Raw genomic sequence first — 20,468 nt, 5'->3', positions numbered from 1 at the left:
TCTCTCACATCCATAAGTCCAAAACAGATGTCCTTCACGTTTAAATACCTCTAAGTGTTAATGGGTGCTTGCACATGTGAGACAAGCATATACACGGAATTAAACTCAGGTCACTACAGAAATCACAGCAAACCTTTATTTCCATTGACATACCTTCAGAAAGAGGGAGGAAACATACCATGCCACCTAACAGTATTACTGGAAAGCGACTACCATCCTCATGTCATGTCTTTGACTCTGCCAACCAATTAGTCTATCAAACATAAGCACATTTGTGCGTATTAGCTTTCAGGTATATATGTAATTCATCATAATCATCAATATTTCTCTTCCAGAGATTCACAGACACTAAACAATTTCCAGCTCAGCACCCAAAGGTAAATTCATCCTTTCTTCCCCAATTATATCCACAGAACACCTTTTGGGGTTTTTTGTTTGTTTGTTTGTTTTTACTTCAGAGAAGTTAATAAATAAACTGCAGTTATATCACAAATACATTTGCATAAAAAAATTAGTTTTGTAACTGTTTCGCTTCCCTGTTACACACTTCTGTCTTTGAATACAAAAAGCAGAACTGCAGGTGAACTCTACCTGTACCTCTCAGCTTAAGGTGGCTATTCTACAGATACTTCTTCAGGAAGAACTCTTCCTTTTTTAACATCTACTATCTTTCAGATCTTCCAGTTGCCATATAATATTCCTATTTAATTTTTGGAATACATATTTTTCACATGATAGAGAATTAGGGCTAGAATTCCACGTACTATGAAAAACACTGTATGTTCTTTAAAAAAGAAAATCATGGAACAAGATCAGAGATGTGTCTGATGAAACTTTTTTTAAAGCATCATTTACTCATTATTTGCGTAGAGCATACGCTGGAAGACAGTTTGATGTTTAAGTGGGACTTGACTCAGCTTTCAGAAAAATAAGCTTGCAGCACTTCATCAAGTCCTTTTAGGGATTAGTTTGTATCAAATATATCCTAATTTGCATTTCATGTTACCTAAAAGGAACTGCTTGCAGCGTTTCAAAGCGGATAAAGCCAGACACTTGGTTCTAAATCAAGGCATTTGATCGAGGAAAAAATATTATCCATGTAATAGAAGACACTGTGCTGCAACAACATCAGAAATCTGCTGGGCCACAAGTTATTCTATCATGGCATGAAGAAGGAGACGATAATAAGAACATCTCCATGGGACAACTAAAACCTAAAAAAATAACATCAAAACAGCAGTGGATCTACAGAATTAAGTGTACGAAGTTAAGAAATACTAAAAATGAGAATGCTTGTGAAACTTCAGCAAGTTCACATTGTGAATGTCTGTCACCTGGCAAGCCTCTAAATTTTACCACAAGAGGCCTGTCAAATGGGACTGAAAGGTCAGTGTCCAGGAAACGTACCAAATGGTGTGCGGAACAAAGCTCCTCTTCCCCTGTCTTGCAGTTTGAGACAATCTGTGAAGGCATCTGACTTCTACTCTGGATTCTGGAGCCGGCTCTGACTCCAGGAACATCTGATGCTGTGCAAATTACATATGGCAGAAGCTCTACAGCTGCTACTGAAACTTCATTTTACAGGGGCCCAACTTCACTTACTCAATTTGCAGAATTTTTGAGCATTATCAGTCACTACAGGAGTTGTCCCTGCGGTTAAAAACCCAAAGCTTTGGTAACTGAGGTTACGTCATCATGTGTCATCATTCAGTAGGGTACATACCAGGATTCCATGTGTTCCAACAGTCCTGATGTCAACCGAAAGGCATGTATCTAACTTGTATAGAAATGGCATTCCAACAAGAAACTCTTAAAGGTGAACAATAATTGACATTACAGAAATCACATTCTTTACATTCAGCACACTGCGAGTGCTGCACAGTAAAGAGGACATAAGCCATAGTCTGTATAACAAGGATAAACCGAAACACCAAAGAACTGCTCCACTGAGCACCATGCACAGTGAAGGAAACCGGGTTCTTTCAGAATAGGCATGTAATTAAAGAATGAAAAACCACCTCAAAATGGCAGCTGTGCATTAAGAGGCTAAACTGAGGTTTCATGGGTACATCTTAGTTCTGGCATTTTCTTACATCAATTCACTTTGCAACATTAGAGATGAAATTAACTTCACAGGTTTATACGAAGTGCTCTGCTCAACCTGTAAGTTGCACAAATTGCCCACTCAGAGCTTAACATCAACAGGCTAATACCCTTGAACCAATGGGCTGAGCTCACTGGAACAGAGCGCTAAACTCACACCAAACACTTAAGAAGTGAGTATTCTAAGAGGAGAAGAGACTGTAACCATACAGCACTACTGCAAAGAAGTTCAGTTTCAAAAGAATGTATCTAGTCAAAGGGAAGTGGATCTGGCAAGAGTCTGACATTGCTTAAGGCATGCACAGGTGGATGGAGCTGCAGGCCAGGTCAAAGGAGGGGAAAAAAAAGAAAAAAGATTTATGTTGCATACAAAGAAAAGGGGAGAAGAAAAATAGCCGATCGGGCTGGGCTGCACTGAAGTAAATGAAACAGCTGTTCATACAGGGAAGGAATGGTCAGGTAAGACAGGTTGGAAATAATAATCATAGGGCCATCTGCTGCCCTGGGACTTTGCACCCTCAAGGTATGAAACAAATTTTGTCTTCAAGGAGCTCAAGCAGTGTAGCTGTTACAAGCCTGTCAAGTAAACAATGCCTGCACAGGGCATTAAAGTTACATGAGTTCCGTGCAGAAGCTGTTCAGCTACTTCAACTCGCAATATTAAGTTAAGAGGAAATGGTGTCCTTTTAACTAGATTTTCCATTTTAACCAAATGCTCTGTGAACACAAAAGAAATACACTTTATTAAGTGCCACTACCATGTGCAGCTTACACATTACACTGACTCATAGAAGAATTACAGTCACTTATTTTGTCAGTTTCTGAGAGAAAACAGTTCTCAGACTGATTCTAACTTTCCATTTTTACCACCACTTTTTTGGAATGATTTGGGAAATAGTTTGCAATCTCTGGAATCCCTGGTGCAGGCATTTCCTTCACCTCAGTCAGCTTGTTTCAGGACGGGATGTGCTACAGAAGCTATGCCATGAGGTAAAATCATTTTCTGGATGAATATTTTCTTCCACTGAAATGATGAAACATTTGCTCAAGAACAGTGAAAATGTACCCCTGAATGTTCAGAAATCTGTGCAGCTCTTTAAGTTGTTTTTGAGAGTTGCCTACTTTACAAGTAAGCCTATAGACCACTGCAAGGAAAATGGAGAAGAGACTCCAGGCCTGCCTGTGGTATTGGGCGGGTGAAAACCTGGCCAACTGGTCTTCTGCAATAAAATCAGTCCCAGGCTCGATGCCTGGGATTAGTCCCTTCTCTTGCTTAAGGTATATACAAAAACATCAGGAGGCTAACACCTGAGAGCCATAGCGTTTCCAGTTCTTAGTTTTATCTCTTTCTCCTACACTACAAACTGAAGAGGTGAAGAACATACGCTACATCTGATTGAAATAGCAAACAGAAGAGAAATGCCGAGGGCTGACTTGGTATTAAGCTGGTAGAGATTTTTCTACTCAACATTTTCTACCAAGAAGATACCTAATTTGTAACTCAGGGAGGTATTTAAGGAGCCTAGCTTCAGTTGAGGGAACTTTCATCATCAGCGTAGTTCTCCTCTGAGGCTGGTGGGCTATACTAGATGCAGTTGGTCCAATTCAGCAGGAGTGAGTGCTGAAATCATACACAGTTAGAAAATGGGTGTTAAAATCTGCCTGCAGACTGCCTGTTCCTTCCCACAGCTGTCCCTTCCACCAGAAGACCACAACTAAGCTGTGGGTCAGGAGGTGGTCCCACCTTCCTAGACTCGGAGCCTGTAAAACACAGCACACTCTGTCTCCAAAACCTTCCTTCAAGGATGCCACAGGTCCTGTCTCAAGCTGGATGGTACTGAAGGACAACACATCCTTGAGGAATGCCTGCTTTCCTTCTTTGCATCACTGTTAGCTGGACCTCTGAATCAGCCATAAGAAACCTAATGAGACAGATTCTTAAAGATAAACATCCTTTGTGAATACCTCTGTAAGTATCATAGCAATGGTTCAATGGAAACAACGTCCATTAGCCTGCAGAATAAACCACAACATGCACACCCTTTCTCCAGCTTCACGAGAAAGTAGCCTTTGGTTTGTATGCTTTAAGAGAAATGGTTCTAGAATAGGGACTTCTAAAGAAATGTAGGCTGAGATGGTCTTGCATTAGGACTCCCTGTTTGTAGCCCTGGCTTAGAAATGGCACTTTTAAAATTATGTAACATCATGGCACATTACATGCAGCTGAAAAGCAGAGATCATTTATTTAATTTAGTTTATTTAAGATGACCTGCTGAAGGATGCAGAGGGATGGAGAGAAAAGAAAGAAGGAAATGGCAGTGACCTTCTGTTAACAAAGTGCAGACTCCAGCATTAGTAGGGGCTTTGCTCTAAGGAAGCTGGCAGCTGCTGAGTCTCACCAATACTAATGACTATCATTATGCCCATTTGTGAAAATAAGCCAAATTTTAGAGAATAGTATGAACATAGTTGTGACAGAGATTTATGATATAATCATAATACAGCAAAGTCGAGAGAAAATGTCACCCTGGTAGCTCAGTTAGCTACAACCACTAAAATAGTGTGAAACACCTCAGAGGAAAAAGTCCTCAGTTACTGCAATTAAAAAGCAGGTGTCAGATGATTCAACATGGCGGAATCCAACACAATAGCCCAGATGCAAGTAGAACAGGAAGAAGAACTTCAGGTTGTTCCACTCTCATAACCACAAAGATGATCTATTCACTCTACATATCTATATCAGTCAGCTGACAAAGGTAGAAAAAATAACCAAAGTCAGCAGTAACTATGCAGATGACATAGCAATCAGGCCATGCACCCCTTACAGCAAGTCTGCTGTCTCACTGATAGGGAAATCCATTTCAGCATCACTAGGAGAATTCGCTGTTTGGGATAGTAACAAACAACTGAAGTTGATAATACAGCCAAACATGTTCTATGTCAGTGTTTTAGCATGAACATACCAAGAACCTTAGACACCATGCTCTTTGAGTAACATCAACATTTGGGCAGTCTGTCTTAAAGCTAGAGGCTAAGCCAAAGGCAAATACATTTGCTGTGGGCATTATTTAACACAGATTTACAGCTTTTCTTGAAAACAGAGTACAGCAGATGTTTAATTTACTGCATCTGAAAATTCAGAATACATCCAGGACAAAACTGCAGTAACGACTATAAAATAATGACTCAAGTCTCCAGAAGTATTTTAACCTAAGATTCTCAATCACACAGCATATAGCTTGGATAAGTTGCTTCCCTTTTCCATGCAATTTAATATACTTCCATCACACAGTGAAGAAAAGGCTTCTGAGTATTCTACAAGAAAATATAACTAGTGAGATATGAAGTTACAAGTTTTCTGTGTATATCCTTTTAAAAGTATTTGTGGAGACAAATTAGAAATCCAGGCCACTTGTAATTTAAAGATTCGAAGCCTCACACAGTCAATTAAAATTTTCTCCATTTTACTCACTTTTTACACCATTGGTGTTTCATTTTAAAGAATGACATGGAAGATATGAATCCAATTTGAATCCAAGCCGAAGTAATGCTTTCCCTTTAAGAACTGTAATTATTAGGACTATGAAATAATTGGGCAAGCGAAGACTGAAGGTGCAATAGAAGAGTAACATTTCAAGTTCTCTTTGGAAGAAAACTGTATTAGTGATCACTAACACTTAATTTACAACATCTTGCTGTCTTCAGGGATTATCAGGCTGGTCATAGTAATTCACTAAACATACTTTTTATGTAAAAAAAAAAAAGACAACGACTGTATGGGGCCACAGAACCTTTTACCTGCTGATAGTGCATGCAGCACTTACTGAATTGGATTCCTTCACTTAAGTGGTACTGTATATATTATTTGTAAACAAGTAAGATTGTATCAAAGAAAAGACTGACAGCATGGTTACCTTGTCTTCCTCACCAGGAACAAATAAAAAGACATCATTTCATTCACAACCCCCATCAAGGGAGGAAGAGGGAAACTAACAACATATTCCTCAGATCTGAGCAAAGCACCATTTCCCTCGTGTTCTATGTCCCTGTTCCTTTTCAGAGAAGGGAACGCTTTGTAAAGCTACATGGAACTTGAATGCAAGGACATCTCTATTCCTTCCACTGACCTCTTTATATTCAAGTCCTCTTCCTTCACACATGCAGAAAAATTGAATTAAGGATCCAAATTAGGTTTAAAAGATTAGCTTGTGTGGGAGCACTACAACACCAGGACAAGTGTTTTTTCCAGCCTTCCTTGATTTTTCATACAACTCCTATTAGCAGTAATTGAGAGTGCATGCATGGACACAGACAACGTGCTAAACTATTATGTGGACAGCTAAGCTTTAATCTTGGTGTTGCCTGGCACGTTAAATGCTGTCATATAATTCTGAGTAAAACCACAAGAAGCTTACCAACTCTCTGCCACAGCAACAAAATAGCTCTCACATTTTTAATAATCATGTTTATAAAGCTTTTCTCGTAGATGTCCTCTCCAAGGAACTGTGCTTAAAATCTTGCATCACCAAACTTACAGGATATTAGGTGTGAAGTGAGTCTTTTCAATGACTTTTGGTATAGGATGGCTATTTCTCGTTGTTGTAACTTTCTCCAGTCATCAAGACATACAGCATCCAGCATCCCTGCAGGGTAATGATTTCTACCCAAAGGCTGATTAAGGTGGGGTGCCTGAAACAGTAGTTCTGCCACAATTTTCTATCACAGCAACAAAATCAATTCTCATTTTGTGAAGCAGTGCCCACCATTATCACCCCACTAGATTTGGAAAACAAACTGAGTTAGTTTGCTTCCTGTCTCGCTAGTACCTCAATCACAGCACAAACAGGACCATACGTTGGGTAGAAGCTGAACATGTCACTAAGTTGGAACTCACAGAATTAGTTGGGAGGTACTCAAAACTAGTCAAAACTCTGACCATTTGCTTTTCTCAGCTACAATATAGTAGAAATTATTCAAAAGTTCGTGCTGAAACAGATTCTAAACATCTGCTAATACTGAAATGTTTTATGAAATAAGTAGTGCATTTGTTTTATTATTTAGTTTAACACGTCAACCATGTTTCTGAGGTGACTTAGTAATGATCTGCACAATAATAAATGTACACTCATACATAACTTAGCACAGCATCCCTGCTCTGATGTGCTTTGTGTACATGCATGACTGGCTTTTCTCCTAGAACCAATTTTTTTTTTTCCTTCCTTAAACTGTTAGTGTATCTTGATTATCTCAAATACTTATCCAAAAAAGAAACAATGAAGGGACTGGAGCATCTCTTTTGTGAGGAATAGCTAAAGGAGTATGGCCTAGTCAGCCAGGAGAAGAGAAGGCTGAGGGGGAACTCATCAGTGTGTCTAAGTATCTGAATGGAGGGTGTCAAGCACACGGGTCCAGACTCCTAGTGGTGCCTAGCGACAAACTGAGAGGCAACAGGCACAAACTGAAACACAGGAAGTTCTCTCTATGAGGAAAAATTTTACTGTAAGACTGACAGAGCACTGAAACAGGCTGCCCAGAGATGTTGTGGAGTCTGCTTCCCTGGAGACTTTCAAATACTCAGAGCACTGTCTCCCTAATACAATTTGCCCTGTTGCTGCTTACACCTAGCCCAAGTGCAGACTTCGTACATAGCACTGTATTCACACCACTTCACATAAAACAACTCACAACTATTTATTAAACCAGATACACAGTGCTTTGCCTGAATTCAAAGTATCAACCAACCGCCATAGAATGAAAGAAGATACAGGATTTTACTACAGCTAATACAATTCAAGCCATACCCCGCAAAAGATCTCAGTAAAGCACATGGCATCTAAGCATTTTCAGCAAGTGAGCTATGTGAAATCTATTGTTTCTGCTGTGGCACAATGAAGGATAAATTAAGGAAGCTGCGATTTGAATAAGAGGCTCTATTAGACATCTCCAGAAAAACAATTCTACAACAGCCAACTTAAAACAGCTTTTTCTAGAAAATTTTGCTATAAATTCAGTAAAACAAAAATCAAAATTAAAAAAAATGATGTCAATAAAGCAGTCTATTTCATAAAGTGAAATTTATAAGAATATTAGTTCTTGCGCTCCTGAGCTTGAAAGCTACAAGCATCCCAATCTATGACATTAATACAGGACTACAATTTGCAGAGTTTATTTACTGTGCTAAAAAGTAGGAATGAAACAGGTCTTGGATTCAGAAAGAGCGACATTGAAACATGCTCTGTTTTAAATTTATCAAGAAAGGAAATACAGAATGCCCACATGAGTCCAAGTAGAGTATACCAATAACACAGTAGTTTTAAATATTTTTAAGGAATTAACTATCTTGGATGATTAGGGGAACGTTACCAGGATATAGGTGGGTAATACAATTACACATCTACTCTTTATTTAAACACTCTTAATCTGATCCTCACTGACAGATAAAATCTGACAAGAAAGGATTTTGTTCATTTTGAAGCAGATGTTTGTCATGAATTGAGGTTTGTTTTTTCATTGGTTTTGACACATACAAACATAGAAGCATCCCAGGCAGATGCACACAAAACCCTTCTGTTGGGCCCTTTTCAGGGGTTACATGACCACTCACTTCAAGTGTGCGTGCACAGACACTTGAAATTTCACAAGTGTCAAATAACAATGCATAAAAATGTTCCAATCACTGAAGGATGTAAATGGAATAAGCACTGGGCTAGCTGGGGTTGGCAGCCTTTCCCCAAGTCAGTACAGTATCACTGATGACAAATGCTTCCTGCAGCATTCACTAATGCAATGGACATGCACAGGCCTCACCACAAGCAAGATCAACTCATCAAACAACTGGCAGTGCTTGTACCTGGTTTATCTACACTTCCTGGCCTCTGGGGCCCAAAGCAGCTGCTAATCTCTATCTTTGACAATTACACTGTTGCATTTACCCTCTTGGCTACCTGAAACTATACAGGTAAACATTTCAGTATGCATTGTATTACTACCAGGTCTGTCCATATATAAATACATGTTATGCTCTCTATAGCTGCAGCATGCAAACACTTTCCCCGGAACTCTCACTTCCCACGTTCTAAAGCTTGTCACTGGATTTAGTCACCGTGTGATTCCAGCCACCACGTTAAATAATTGATGAAAACCACTGAGAAGGAGGATTTGACTCATCATTTGACTGGCACATCAAAACTACACAACCTTTCAACTGGGTGTTAACACCCTCTGATAGTCACAGAAATCTTTTCGGTTTCGACTGCGTTCAGAGAATACTGCAGGAAATAACAGGTTATCACAACAGTAAGATCTTTTACCAAAGTCTTTAGGCAGAGCCAGAGCAATAATAATGGAAGTTCTACTTCATCTTTTTTCCAGAATCAGCAGCAGAGTTGATCCAGAAGCAGAGAAGCAGGATAAAACTAAAAGAAAAACATCTAAAATTGAGCCACCACAAACAACATTAAGGAACAATCTCAATTTCTCAATACAATCTGTAAACAAAAGTTTTCCATTAAAACATATATTAAACATCTCTCTTATCCATCTCTTACTGCTTCAGTCTAGGATTTGTTTTGGTTTTTTCATTTTCTCATTTTTTTAATAGCTATTTATGATCTTGATATAATTGCTATGCAGGAGAAGGTTAAAATTTTATCTAAATTCAAAATCACAAGGCCAAAACCACATAGAATTTTAAAAGACACAAATTAAGGGGTTGAGTAACAAATAGTGAACATCCCTTTGAGATAAAAGATAGAATCTTGCAGGTATTAGAACAGGCATCTTAGTTCCATTGACTTAGACATCCAGTTTTTAGAAGTCTTAGAGAATACTTGATCTCAAAAATTTATCTATTTACATAAAATAACTTGTTTGTTCCTCTGCTCAGTTACTTTTTTCAAATGTATAGAATTTACATTTTGAAGCACGTATTTTCTCATCAGAATCACTATGGCAAAAATAACTACTTAGCATTTTAAAAAAGGACAGACCAGAAGGGAAGACAACTGTGTGCCTTCTCAGTGTTTCTGGATTTCATTAAATGAGCCACAGCCAAGACATTGTGTTTTAGAATAGAAAATAAATAGAGTATGAGGATCTTGTGTGTAGGAATTTAACACCATAAGAAGGGAAACTCATTTTTAAAGTAACTTTATCATCAGATATCATTAACAGTATCTGCCCTCCCNGGCTCATTTTGAACAAGAAAAGCTTTAGCTACTTGCAATGTAGTTCAACCTTTTATCACAACTTCATTCTTCCCAGATTACAAACTGCCAAAAATATACCTTTCTACATGGTCATCAAGCAAAATAAACATTGTACAAAATTAGCTACAGCCCAAAGGAGAACTGAGCTGAGGACTAATTGTTCCGACTTGGCTGCTCATCTAACCGGATTGGACAAACAAACAATGGCAACTGTCAGCTGCCATCGATCATTGGTTTTACGTTTAGGGTGAATCTTAAATCACTGTCTCTCTGGAAAAAAAGGAGACAATTGAGATAGATACTGAACTGTCAAAAGCAGGAAAGCTTGTAATTGAAGGTCTTTCATGAAAACTTTTGAACTTCAGTCAACCACTGGTTGTTCAAGATATTGAACTTATAAACATCACGACTCACTAATGAACAAGTATCTGTAGAGACCCTACACCAGACAAATACTATAGGCTTCATTTCTGACTACAAATACTAGCCTGGGGAAATGTACGCCTAATCAGAGAAAAAGCCAATTTTCTTGAAAGAAATGCCTCAGTGAATATCAGCAAGTTGAATCAGATTACTGGTATCATAAGCAAAGCTCACCGATTCAGAACCGACACTGTTGAGGACAGAAAGAAGTACGACTCACAAAAAGGCTATATTTTGCTTTTTGATATTTTGCTTTTTTATTTATTTATTTTTTAATTCTGGGATATTCAACGAGCTTACCTATTATCTTAGAGCTACGATTTTAACAAAATCAGTGCAGGCTTCAGAACACTCGGCATAAGCACTACTGTATTTAATTACCATCTAAAAATATACACTGGTTGTATTTACAATCCTTCTGAAGTTATTAGGCAAATTCTCCAGATAAGCATCATATCTTTCGCAAAATGGAGTGGCTAACCATCTGAATTTCCTCTGTAGATTAGAACTCTGGTTTATTTCTCAGACTTTTACAGAAATATCTCACAAAGAAGAAAAAGGTTAAGTGCTTTGCTGTCCCTACAGATGGCCAATTCAAACGCTGAAACACCCACACAGGAGAAATATAGCTCCAACTCTTCTAGAATACTGATATCTTGAGATGAGCCAGCATTGTCTTGTCCTCTTCACCACATACTATCATGAGACGACAGATATACTCAGTAGGTTTTGGGGTTTTTTTTCCCCCTAAGGCTTAGTATGATGACATAACATGACTGAGTTTATTCTAAAATACAGCTTAGATTCACAGCCAGGAGAAAAGCTAATCTCCAGTTCCACTACTACCTTTATCGCTTTTTTCTCCATCATCTGGTAAGACAAAAGCACTACGTTTTGAAGGCTTTGTAATCAAAGACAGAAGTTTCACCAAAATACTGTTACCTGAAATGTGGGAGGATCAGTGCTCTACCACATCTGCTTCCAACAGGATTGAAAGCACCCAAATTAAAAAATAAAAATAAAAATCAAGATTTTTGTGCTGCCGTGACAGGGATCTAGATCTCATGGAACAAGGGTAGGAGATCTGGATAGCAGAGGATTAGTCCGTCTTAAAATCCATTTCTTGTAAAAAGTAATTAAAATAGCTCCAATCTGACATAACCTGGCAGAACCAAGATTTCAGTGAATCCATATACTATGACTGAAATAATGTCCAGAAAGTATTGTTTTATTTTCTATTACCCCCAGGATCTCTCCAAGTATTCATTAAAGAAGGGAAAGACAAAGTACAATAAGAGAATATCTGTCATGATTTGGTTTATAAGCATTGGCCAACATGAGTTCGTGTAAAGGGATTAATATTTTCTGATGTTTATAAAACAAAGGACCTCCAAATATCTATCATATTTTCTTTTGACATACTTGCACTGTCAATGCACAAAATCACCTGAACAGAGATTTAACTTGAGTTAACAGAATTAACATAATTATATTTGATTACTTGACAATTTTAAACATCAAATACAAGTCAGCTACAAAAAGCGCTGTAATCATATTTGCCAGATGGGAAACTGAATCGTTTAAGGGTGAGGCTGTAAAAAGCACTTAAAATCTGCTGCAAGATTCACTACAAGTCTGGGGCAGCATTAGTAACTGCACAGAATATCCAGACCAGAACTGCAATCCCCAGCTCATCCTTTCTCAGTGAACAGCAAATGCCTTTGTGAACTTGCTGTGAAAAGAAACTTGAATTTCATCAGTGGCTACAGTACTGCTTATGTAGTATCAAAGATATCTGCAAAGTGACCATCGCTTTCACACCTCTTATCAGACCACAGTATAATCTCCATTTCAGAGTGTAACGTCAATGGAGAAATTTCAGTTCTTCAGTACCAGTGACATTTAGGATGAAGTTGATCCAACTAACAGCCTCCTGTCATCTATTCCCTTGCTCTCCCTTTACTTCCCCTCCCTAGTTATTCAGCTGATTGCTAATCTGGCAGACAATTAATCCAGAGGACAAGTGGGACGCATCTTTTTTAGACCTAATCCATGTTGGTTAATTTTGTTGTTTGTATTTAAGTGTTGACATCACAGCCCTTAACTTAGACAGGGTAATATTTCATGTGTCTTTTCCATCCTCCCATTGTATGTTCGAGCTCAAGGTTGTTAAGAGAATTGCTACCATCTCAGTTTCTTCTGAACATTAAATCATACTGCTCATTTGAATTTACAGTCTGTATGTGAACTAATTACATCCATGTTCACTACAGATTCCAATGAGCTGAAAAATGGCTAATGCACAAATATCTTTCATAGATCTCCTCTGATCCATCAAATAGAGGCTGTATCAAGCATACTAATATCCCCTGGACACATCCTGGTATATTACATGAATTTAGTACAAATCTTGTTAAGGTGAGAAATGTAAGGCCGCCTTCTATTTGGTGAGACAAAACTGAGAAAAACAATCATCTGGTGCACAGCTGCTATGATTGCTGCAAGCAATCAAAATAAAGGAGGGAAGCTGATGTGCTGTTGACTTAACTACTGCACTGCAATAAGCAAAATGCCATATGGATTATTGATTTGTTTCCTCAACAGATGTAGGAGGATTGTTATATTGTGTATATCTTACGCATGAGAATAGAAATTACCTTTAAGAAGTACAAGTTCTCATGCTGATATACATACTCATGGCATATTAGAAAAGTACTGGCAAAACAATTAAGAGTAACATGGGCCAAGTCTCTGATTCAGTTATACAAATCATTTGGTAGCAATGTTGCTACTCATTCTGATTGCTTTGTCCCACCACTGAAGGGTTTTGCTAGTGTTGCTTTGGCTGCTTGAGTTTCCTGATCTGATTTAGCATTTGGTTCCACCAACAATGGGATTTACTCAACTGACACAAACAGGAATGAGTGGCTTAGACTGCATTTGAACTCCACAAACCAATGTTGCTTATAAAATCTTTATACTGTCAAACTTGTTTCACATGTCATGTAGAACAACTGAAACAAATAGGAAAGTAGGCCCATGCTAAGTATCATTATGTCCTTGTAAGCACTGCTAAGATTACCTGTCTAATTTTAATACTACTTTAGCCATATTGTTTAATGCTTATCATTTGCAGACACAGCTCTAAACATGCTTTCAGCTACATTATGCATTCTCCAGGCCTATAAGATTGCTAAATACTTAGAATAGGGAGGGTCCCATGACACTGTAGAAGGGCAGGGAGCACAGGGGTGGTTAGCTCTGGAAAAGAAGTTGTGTGCTCACACGCAAACAAGAAAGAATCAAATTAGTAGGCCTGTGAGTACTTCTATATACTATATACATATACTTCCAAAGAAGTTACTCCTGCTTTTCAAAAACAGAGACTTGAAAGTCACTTGATAACATGCAGCATCAAAAAGTGTATCCTATGCATACATAGTATTTATATTTAAAATTGCAAATGTGTAAATACAGAAGAAACAATTAACTAGAGGCAGAATATTTTATGAGACATCCATAGAGGAAAATTGAAAAAAGTCCTCATGTGCTCTTATCTATGACAGAAATTAGTATTATCTCAGTCTAAGAGAATTTTTGAAGATCTTAGAAGTCAAATATAAGTGTTATGACAGTGAAGCTACATTAGGGTTTTAAACCTTGTGAGTACAGGTCAGAGGGAGCAAGTATCAGAGTCGGAAAATGATTCTCAAGTTTCCTGACTCTTCCAGGTTACCACTTTTTTCCCCATTCGTCCTCCATTATAAACTTCTAAATCCTCCCAAAGCCTCTCAATTAGTCAGGCAAGTGCCAAGGACTGGGAAGAAAAGAGGCCATCTGAAATTTGTTACTCAGCTTTTGTAAAGTGTGTCACTGACGCTACAGCCAGCTCAGTCTGCCTGTCAAGTAAAAGGAAACCCCACAAAGTATCCCCTTAGAAAGGGGGAGACATTAGCTCCTAGAAGTTAAAAAAAATAATAATAAAATCACGTGTTGCTTGCTAGCTACCCAGGATATAGTAGATGGGGCACAAAAAGTTGCAAGTTCTTGTCTTCTCATGGATTAGAATAGCTAGGCAGAGACTAGAAGAGGACTAAGGCAGCAATCTCACTGCATCTGCTGGAAGTAATCAGGCACCCCGTCTCTTTCTTTTCCTCTCTTCAGTTCTCAGCTCCTGTCTGTAACAGGAAATAGCTGCCTGCAAGCCCAAATGCTGCAGGATTTGAAAACAGAAGGATGGCAGGAGAAACTGAGAAGCCACACAGCCTCAGAAACACAGGAAGCTTTACACCTCAAAATACTAGAAATAATGCGCTTTAAAATGTTTACTTACACTACAGTGAGGATCATCTTTCATGCATATGCCATCCCAGCAACATTTCCCCTCAAATATCTTTTATCAGAAGAAATATACGGCCTAATTACTATTTTTAAACATTTAGATAGCCTTACCTATTTCCTGTTCTGGGTGTCTTGTTCTGTAGAAGTAGCAGGGGAAACTCTAGAAAGTAGAAAAAGAAAAGGATCCTAAAGGCAGACAAAGAAAAGGACACTTGCAACTAACAATAGGGACAGACGAAGAGCAAATAGGCTAATGGATCTTCACTTCTTGCATGCGGTAGACGAACACTAACACTATTCTGCACTCTCCTGGATGCTCTCAAGTATAAGAATGGCTCCTATAGCTGAACTACAGAAGCTGAGTGAAGACTAGTTCTCTTGAGCAGTAGCTCATATTGGACATCTATAATAAGAGGAGATGATCATGACCCAAATACAGAATAGTACTACTTACTTCTTCATTTTCCCTGTTTGCAACTATTAGTCTTAGGTAGTTTTTAAGCACTATTTGAAATAGGTATGATATCTATCACAGAACAAGCTCTTCCATTTAGAAAAACTAGATTTAGCTTTAGATGAACCGTGCAAAGAAAAATCAAATCCTGTTAAACAGTTTTGAGATGGCTTCCTGGGCTGCCTTTGATCTCTCTGAATTTATTAGATACACAGAAGAAAAGCAGTACATACCTTATATGACAGTCTGTTATACAGCCACCTTCAGATGAATTTCTGCAATTCAACAGTAGCATTAGGAGAACGAACCCTTGAATAAAAACTACACAAAGGTTTTACTCTAAAGCACTAGTCTCTAAAGAAATTCTTACATGTGGAAATCACCATCAATTCTACAACAAACATTGTATTTGCAAGTAAGAATTCATATATGAATGTTCCCTATACTCTTTTTTTCCCAATACTTCTATAACTTCAGGCTTGGATCTACAGTTGGTAAAATTTTCTGACAGCCTCTGACATATAGCTCCATGCTCTGTATTGAACATATTGACAAGGTGATTTCAACAGCACAGTATCCAGATGGGAGGAGTGTGGGCAAGAAAGCTAAAAGACAACAGCAGCAGAACATAAAGATCTATTCCCCCACCTTGTGGATAATAACTGAAACAACAATTGACTGTGGTATTTCATCATTTGCAACACATCTATCAAACTTCATGTGGATTTCAGCTATACTACAGGATGTCAAATCTACTCTGAGTGAACTGCAAATACTTTTGAAGTAGTACATTCTCTTTTATTTACTAAAAACCCACAAAAATTTGGAGAATGTCTGCTCTTTTGATGCTTATCAGCATCAGCTATCAATTATTCAAAGTTGCTGTGCTCTGTTAAAAGTCTGAAGAATGTCTGGCACAAAAGGAATTTAAATAACTGGGGTTCGAATATAAGAGGTATCTGTTTCTTCAGGACTGTCCCCATGAAATTCTACTGATATTATTGTTCTAATTTAAAAGCAATTATTCAAAAATTTTCCCCAGTATGTTTGTTAGAATGTCATACTAGCACTGTAACTAACTTACTCAACTATCATATTCCTTTAAAGACAGGATGAGGTCAAAAGCTGGGTTTCTTATGTATTAAGTTACTGACTCAAGATACGTTCTGTCTTGCTTTTATTGATAATTAACTTACAATAATCCTATGAAGTCAGCTGCCCAAGTTTCTTTGGATCCTTCAAAAGCATTTTAGCTCCATGTCATAGCTCTTCAAAAATCAACAGCAAATGAAAAGCAGAGCCAGAGGTAAAGACTACAATAAACATAACGGAAAGCTTTATAAGCACAACGCAGTTCTTACAAATCAAGGGTAGATTTGAGATAATATTTATCAGAGCAGAGACTAGGATCTGCACTGCTCAGTGCATTGCCTATAAGGCTTTTATTTATTTTATTTTTATATATTATATATATGTATATATTATATATATGGAATCTTATCATACTTCATGGAGAAAAGTTTTCAACCTCTGGAAGTACGCCACAGGTGCTCAATTGACATTCAGCATCAGTGAATATCAATGGCTGCAATTTTTTCCACATGGACGAATTTAATCCCACACCTTTGATTTATGCACACTTCCACATCAGATGTCATTTGGTCAGAGTGCCCCTCTGCTGCCACCTGTTACATGGCAACAAAATCTAACAGAATACTGGTGGGATGGTTCAGTCTCTACTGCCGTCCCACCAACATCTGCCTCTGACATTGTGGGTCAAAAGAAAAAAAGAGGAGGCACTGCTTTCAAAGCAGCCCTTGTACAGTGCATAGACACCTTCCCTATTCTCCAGCTCTTTGTTTTGGACAGAATTATGATATATATATACCTTATTATGCTTGCCTGTAATCAACAGCAAAGTCTACAAACACCGTGAGTACATACAAGACGAACACTGGAACTTACCTGTTGTCATGTTATTAATAAAGAGGATTTGTAAGAGTTCCATTTGCTGATGCCCGTACACGCCTGTGAATTACTAAGTGCCTCCCCAACCGAAATCCAAACAAAAATTTATTTTCCTTGTTACAATTCAACACAGTTACTGTTTCCAAATACTGCACTTACTCTTCATAACTAGAAGAGATATTTTTCATTACTGATGCAAAAGGAATTTGTAGCAGGTTTTCAATATATTGTACTAGCTTTTACAAATATCCTACCTCTGAAGAAAGAGCCATTCTACAGATGCATCACTTTCCTTTGCTCCCAGCTACCACACCTGTACTACAGGAGAGTTCCTCCTTTCCCTCATCCCAAATGCTATCTGAAGACTACATCAAGATAGAGACGCTGAATACTCTCACTGTAAAATAGATGACAAAAAATCTAAAATCATTTTAAAATTACAAATATCCTTGTTTTTTCATCTCTCTACATCAGGTGAATAGAATAAGCTACCACCTTAGTTGCTGACAAACACCTAGAAATCTACAGAACAGGAGTAGATTGTAGCACAGAGGTAATAATTGCTGAAGTCTAGAGATCTGCATATTTGCATCACTGTTACTCAGTGATTATGCAAATGAGGTCCATAATCCAAGGAATGGACTTGCATTAGGAAACATCAATAAACTGAAAAAATATTAACAGATTTGGAACACATTTTCTTTTACATCTATGTCCCTAAGCCTTCCTTTTCTTCCATCTTCCCGTCACATACTGTGTGGTATCATACACTTAATTGCTAACTGCCCTCCCTCTCAAAAGCATACCTTCGTCCAGGAAACATCAATGAAACTAAAGCTTCAGTTTTTCAGATGGAATCTGAAGTTGTACACAGCGATTCTCAAATCCCTCCACTTGTTTCTTATACCATCATTTCTCTTGGTCAGTCCACTGGCATCTATTTTAATTTAAGTCTTCACACTTGGGTTTGAGTAAATGTGACCTTCTAAGCTGTTGAAAGAATTATTTTGTCAAATAAATGCTAGTTTCTAAAAGGTACCACAAAGTTCTCACTTTTAAAATTATCTTTTCTTAATTTTACTCTTTTTTAATTTGCTTGATGTTATTCACGCTCATTTAAGCAGTTTTAACTGGTTGGCTTATTCCAAAGAGAAAAACATCATTATCACTGGCAGTAGCATAGTTAATGAATATAGGGTTCTTTTAAGAGGAGAAAGAATACAGTCTTAATTTACTACTCTTCAGATTGGACAGAAAATCGGTGAAAAAGTAAAACTGAAAAATAAATCAATCAATAACTAAAAATCTCCAGTACCAGCTTGTGCAAAGCAAGGATCAGTCCCTACTTAACTGCTGGGTATTCTAATAAATCTAGCATTCCACATCTTGTATTCAGTAAAAACTTGTTTTTAGAGACAGCAAAAACTCTGGGAGCTCCCTGTAATGAAAGGCCTAGAAACCTCTGAACAGTTTGGCTAACTCATATACTCAAGAAGCACTGAAACTAGAGCTTCATAAAAGCATAATATCTGCACGGGATGGGAAATCACTTTGTTGCCACATTGCAAGAACATGCTTAAATCTTTGATAAACCTCACTTTGCATTGCAGCACCTCGTTGAAATTCCTCTCTAAAGATTCACTGAAAACGCACTCCACCCCAGCAATGCCTCCTTCTTACAGATCATCCAAACAGCCTTTAATTCAGCTGCTGTTCTTATGCTGCGCATATACTTAGGTACAAGTCAAGACACACTCCTCATTCCTAATGCTCTCAGCCAGCACATCAACAGGATGTGAAATTAAAGAAGAACAACACACATATAACAGGACAAAAAAGCTGCCAAAGAGAGACAACAAAACCTAGGTACAGCCAAGAGCATTTGCAGTTGGAGAGATTACAGCCATGAAAAAGGCTGGACAAAAAAAACAAGGCAAAACAGGGAAGCATGCATAGTAAAATGGAAGACTAAGGAAAGCACAAGAGAAGCATTGGAAACCTGTTACACCCAAATATCTGTATTAATTTAAGCAAGAAATGGAACTCCTTCGCAAGTGATCTCTCTCATATTTTCTGGAGTGCTTGATCCAAGTGGTACAGAAGATCATTCATTACTTAGGCTGGAATTCCTACTGACATCTACAGTTCAAACTTAGCTAACAACCTGAACTGCAAAGACACACCCTTCAAAATCAGTTGATCTTTGAAGCCCTACTGCTTCTTCAGGCTGCTTTAAATAGGAAGCTATTTCCCAGTATCTAATCACAGAGTGAGAAAAAGTTACCTGCTGTTGAGAACTCAAACCAGAAGGTTTACAAATAAAAATGAGGAAGTACAGAACTGAAGCAAGCAGAAGACAGAAGCCAGAAACATGTCATCAGGACTGTTTTAAGCTCACATTCTCCACCTCAAAAAAGGCACATAGTAACTTCTAAACATGGACTAAAACACACAGAATTGAAATCTGTTTTCAACCAGGATTAAAAAACAGTACAGTACAGTTCTGGGCTTGTTTAGCTTGGAGAAGGGAAGGCTCTGGGGAGACCTCACTGTAGCCTTCCAGTACTTGAGGGGAGCTTATAAGCAGGAGGGGAACCGACTTTTTACATGGCCTTATAGGCAGAGGGATTACTGGGAAGGGCTTCAAACTAGAGGAGAGGAAATTTAGTTTAAACGTTAGGAAGAAATTCATTACTCAGAGGTGTGGTGGTGAGGCACCGGAATGAGTTTTCCAGAGAAGCTGTGGATGCCCCAACCCTGGAGGCATTGAAGGCCGGAGCAGATGGGGCTCTGGGCCTGATTTAGCAGGTGGCAATCCTTCTGCAGGAAGCTTTGGAACCAGATGATCTTTAAGGTCCCTTCCAACCTATGCCATCTATGATACATATCTGAATCACCTCTTATATCCCAGACATCAAACTGAAGGAAACACAGGGCTCCAGACAGCTCTTGTGCAGCACATTTAAGTCCAA

At 38.2% G+C, this 20,468-nt stretch overlaps 1 protein-coding gene across 2 annotated transcripts in view; it reads right to left on the bottom strand.

Annotated features, from left to right (window-relative positions):
* Window positions 1-20,394, bottom strand: part of RORA (RAR related orphan receptor A) — a 519,796-nt gene extending 499,402 nt beyond the window's left edge. For both annotated transcript variants that reach the window (XM_021407610.1, XM_021407614.1), the window contains exon 1: window positions 15,186-20,394. The gene's annotated coding sequence lies outside the window, so the exon portion shown is untranslated. The remainder of the gene's footprint in view (window positions 1-15,185) is intronic.

This window comes from Numida meleagris, chromosome 9 (assembly GCF_002078875.1).
Source record: "Numida meleagris isolate 19003 breed g44 Domestic line chromosome 9, NumMel1.0, whole genome shotgun sequence".
Lineage (NCBI taxonomy): Eukaryota > Metazoa > Chordata > Aves > Galliformes > Numididae > Numida > Numida meleagris.
Note: the sequence above shows the minus strand (reverse complement) of the source record. Positions and strands in the feature narration are given on the sequence as shown.